Raw genomic sequence first — 4,984 nt, forward strand, 5'->3', positions numbered from 1 at the left:
TACTGCTTTCTGTCTTGCAGGGAATGCAGCCAGAGTTTAGGAACCTTAGCAGGCACCTGGGCCTCAGTTTCTTTTCTTTTTTTCTTTTTGTTTTTGGTTTTTGGGTCACACCCGGCAGCACTCAGGGGTTGCTCCTGGCTCTACGCTCAGAAATCACTCCTGGCAGGCTCAGGGGGCCATAGGGGATGTCGGGATTGCAACCACTGTCCTTCTGCATGAATGGCAAACGCCTTACCTCCATGCTATCTCTCTGGCCCTCTGGGCCTCAGTTTCCCCAAAGTGGCACCTACATCTAGTTGGAGGCTGAGGGAAGTGGTGAGGCCATAAGCCTGCAGGAGGTGATCCCTTCCTGCCATGAGTGAGCCCCTCCAGATCCTCCAGCCTCATGCCCCCACATACCGCACCCCATCTCTGTTTTCCCCAGCTGTGACCCTGCTCCCCTAGACACTGTCTCCTGCCAAGGCGGCATCTCTAGGATTCTGGTCAGTCTGCCCCACCTCTCCCAGCAGGACCTCGGCATGGAGAAGGCCCCATCACCCTCTCAAGGATCCCCGCTCATGCCAGACTCAATAGGCTCTAGCCACAAGCCCACCTGAATGTGGTGGGTCCCCAGGGGGAGACGGCACATGAGAAACATTGAAGACAAGATGTAAGGTGCCCGATCACAGAGTGTGGGCACTTCAAGCAGTTCTGAACACCTGAGAAGGAATCGGGGGTGAGTGTGGATTCCTCAGAGTGGGAAGGGCCTTCTCCAGGCCCCCAGCAATGAGGACAGCAAGGCTCGGCTTTTTAGAAAACAAGATCCTGAGGTGCCCAGATGTGCTGTCCTGCCTCTGCTTGGGGGACACCTCCTTGCTTAGCCTCACAAAACACAGACACGGGCCCGGAGAGATAGCACAGCGGCGTTTGCCTTGCAAGCAGCCGATCCAGGACCAAAGGTGGTTGGTTCGAATCCCGGTGTCCCATATGGTCCCCCGTGCCTGCCAGGACCTATTTCTGAGCAAAAAGCCAGGAGTAACCCCTGAGCACTGCCGGGTGTGGCCCAAAAACCAAAAACAAACAAACAAACAAACAAAAAAAAAAAACACAGACACACAGAGTCACCCCTGGGTGGCAGCGCAGGTCTCAATGCCCCAACACAACAGCAGAAGCAAGCCTTCAGGGTGGGACAGTAAAGTGAAGCCCAGCTCCAAGCCAGTGCTGCTCTGCTGAGACACTCGCTGTTCCTAGCAAAAGAACAAAGTTAAGGGCTAAGGACAAAAAAAAAAAAAAAAAAAAGAATTTTCGTGAAATACAAATGCTTCCGATTGAGCATTTACACAGCTATGCTTTATTCTGTCCCAGAATCTGAGGCCAAGAAGTTAGGGGTTAAGGCTTTACTTTGCGAGTAGCTGACCTCAGGTCTATCCCTGGGACCCCTTAGGGTCCATCGAACACTGTCAGGCGTGATCCCTAAATACAAAGCCAGGAATAAGCCCTGAATGTCCCGAGTGTGTGAGCCCAGAGCAAAAGTAGAGGAAATCAGATATTACCTTCTTTTATTTCTGCTTCCCCCTTCCCTCTCCAAGTGCCTCTGGGCAAATCTCAACTATAATGTTTTTGCATCCAAACAAATCAAATCGAAGTGACACGGGAGCCAGTACCGGGAAAATGGTGCTTCCTTTCAGGGCCACTGAGGCCCAGGGTCTGCTCACACCGTCGCAGATCCCAGCTGACATGCCAGCTGAGTGGTAGAACTTTCAGGATGATCTTGGAAGAAAACAAAGGGACCCTCAGAAGCCCTGATGATGTTCAAGGGAGCTCCACGGACCAACCCCTGGCTTTTGCTCTATTCTATAGAGCAGCACAATAAAACACAATTGATGGTCTACTGCAATATAACATACACTCATGTCTTCGGGGGCAGAGTGAAACAGCCCAGAGATGGCTCAGAGGTGCCTCCGGGAGTGGCCTAGTGTCCTCCTCACGGCTCTGCCAGCGCAGCACTGTAGTTCAAAGTCCTGGCATTGAATCACCAACCTGGGTGTGGTCCCAGTCCTCCCCAGCAATGCTTGGAGCCCCCTCCTCACCCTTGTGTTTTTCTGAATCTTAGTCTCGCAGGATTCCTTGATGTGGCTGTAGCTAGATTATTGATTGGATGGAGAGTCAGGGAGGCCCCTTTCTCCTTGTTTTCTTTGCCTTCCTAAGCTGGGGTGGGGAGGGGTTAAGCTGTTCAGTTAATAACTCGTTAGGGTTGGCCCTCAGCTGAGTCTTCAGAAATATTAATGGATAGAAATTGTTAATTGGGGGGCAGGTTGACAGGAAGATTGAGAATCCTGATGCAAAGCCACAGTCTCAGGTGCGAGTCTGTCTGTCTCTGTCTCTGCCTCTCTGTCTCTGTCTCTGTCTCTGTCTCTCTCTCTGTCTCTCTCTCTGTCTCTCTCTCTCTCTCTCTGTCTCTCTCTCTCTCTCTCTCTCTCTCTCTCTTTCTCACTCTCCTCATGCAACTGGTAAACATGGGGCCTCTCCAGCCTTGCAGAATCCAGCCCCCATTTCCAGACCTTTATAAGATGATTCATGGCAAAAATCAGTAATAACAGGAAGTAAGACTCAGAATCGCTCCGGGAGTCATTCAAGTTTCTTCTGCATACACTGAAAAAAAAAAAAAAAAAACAGCCAGCAGACCCTGAGTCCTCAAACCCACGCCCACCCAGGGGAGCTGTGACTCTTATTAGGTGGAGGCGGCACTGATTCTGCCTATCTTGTGGCCTGGTGATGCTTCCCTAAAGGATGGGGAACCGTTAGTGGTGGCCCTTTTCAAATTTGCTAACTAGGGCCAAAGTGATAGCACAGCGGGAAGGGCGTTTGCCTTGCACATGGCTGACCTGGGTCTGATCCCCCAACATCCCATAAGGTCCCCCGAGCCTACCAGGAGTAATTTCTGAGCGTAGAGCCAGGAGCAACCCCTGAGTGTGCCGGGTGTGGCCCCTAAACAAAAACAAAAAAATTTTTTGGTAAGCAAGGTTTATGGTCGGTTGGTTTTGCTTTGGGAAAACCCCTGACAATGCCCTGGGCATTGTCAGGGGTTACTCCTGGCTCTAAATTCGGATCACTCCTGGCTGTGCACAGGGCCTCATATGGGATGTCAGGGAGGGGACTGAGAGGGGACTGAATGGGGATTGGCTGTGTACATGGCTCTAGTCCTTGTAAACACACTTAACTTTTGTTTTTTGCTTTTTTTTTGGGGGGGGGGTCACACTCGGCAGCACTCAGGGGTTACTCCTGCTATATGCTCAAAAATCGCTATCGGCAGGCTCAGGGGGCCCATGTGGGATGCCGGAATTCGAACCACCGTCCTGCTTGCCGTCCTTCTGCTTGCAAGGCAAACGCCCTACCTACCTCCATACTATCTCTCTGACCCCAACACACAAGTTTTTTGGCTTGGTTTAATGTTTTGATTTTGTTTAGGGGCCACACGTGGGGGTGCTCATTGGTTACTCCTGGTCTCTGAGCTCAGAAATCACTTCTGGGGGCTGGAGAGATAGCACAGCGGTAAGGCATTTCAAATCCTGGCATCCCATATGGTGCCCAGTGCCTGCCAGGAGCTTTTTTTTTTTTGGTTTTTGGGCCACACCTGGCTACTCCTGGCTGTCTGATCAGAAATAGCTCCTGGCAGGCACAGGGGGACCATATGGTACGCCGGGATTCGAACCAACCACGTTAGGTCCTGGATCAGTTGCTTGCAAGGCAAAAGCCGCTATACTATCTCTCCAGCCCCTTATTTTTGTTTGTTTGTTTGTTTGTTTGTGTTTTTGGGCCACACCCAGTGGTGCTCAGGGGTTACTCCTGGCTGTCTGCTCAGAAATAGCTCCTGGCAGGCACGGGAGACCATTTGGGATGGATGCCGGGATTCGAACCAACCACTTTAGGTCCTGGATCAGCTGCTTGCAAGGCAAACGCGGCTGTGCTATCTCTCCGGCCAGGAGCAATTTCTGAGCACAGAGACAGGAGTGTGAACCAAAAACAAAAACAAAAAAATCACTTCTGGCAGGCTCGAACGACCATATGGGATTCTGAGGATCAAACCTGGGTGGGTCCCTACAAGGTAAACACCCTACCAGCTGTGCTATCACTCTAGCCTCAAACGCTAAGCCCAGATAAGAACTGACCCAGGCCAAGGTAATCTTGAGAAATAAACTACTGGAGTTGAATTTAAGCTTGCTATAACCAAACCGGTTGTGTCTGCTCAGGGAGTCAACAAAGCTGTTCCTCTTTGGGCTTTTGTTTAAACAGTTATTTCGGCAAAGTCCTTTCTCCAGGTGTTAACCTCTGAGGCACTGTTCCTTTTCTTGCCACACCCTGCAAAGCGATGGCCCAACAAATCCAGGACATTGGGACTCCAGGGCCAAAATTCAAACCGTCCTGTCTGTTTTGCTTTTGAGACTCACCCAGCAGTGCTCAGGGCCTACTCTGAATCAGTCCTGGCAGATCTCGGGGTGGACTGACTATCTCAGGTGCTGGAGATCAAACCCAGGTAGGGCAGGCGCCCTACCCACTGCACTCTCTCTCTGGCCCCCCTAAAAACCGCATTTCCAGTTCTGAAAGCTTTTAATTCAATGCTCAGCTTTAGTTAGTGGCAGGGCGCACACCGCAGACCACGCGGAGTGGCATCCCCGAAACGCTGCTGGCCTCTCCCAGCTGCCAGCTGTGCGCGTGGCAGTAGAGAATGCCCACCCTGCCCAGCTTGGCTTAGGAGCAAAGCCAGACAGATGCCAGGACCAGGAGGGAGGTTTCTGCGCATGCGTGGGACGGATACCCCCCCGGCGAGGGGGGAGACTAGAGGAGAGCAGCGCATGCGCGCGAGGTGGGCGTGGCTATCTGGGTGGGCGTGGTCGCCACCGCAGGGCCGGTGGAGGGGCGTGGCCGCATACAGTGGGCGGGCCGAAGTGGCTGTTGTGGGCGTGGTCTTGTTTGGGGCGTGTTTCCTCGGTGGGCGTGGTCTCGA

Source organism: Suncus etruscus, chromosome 4 (assembly GCF_024139225.1).
Source record: "Suncus etruscus isolate mSunEtr1 chromosome 4, mSunEtr1.pri.cur, whole genome shotgun sequence".
Lineage (NCBI taxonomy): Eukaryota > Metazoa > Chordata > Mammalia > Eulipotyphla > Soricidae > Suncus > Suncus etruscus.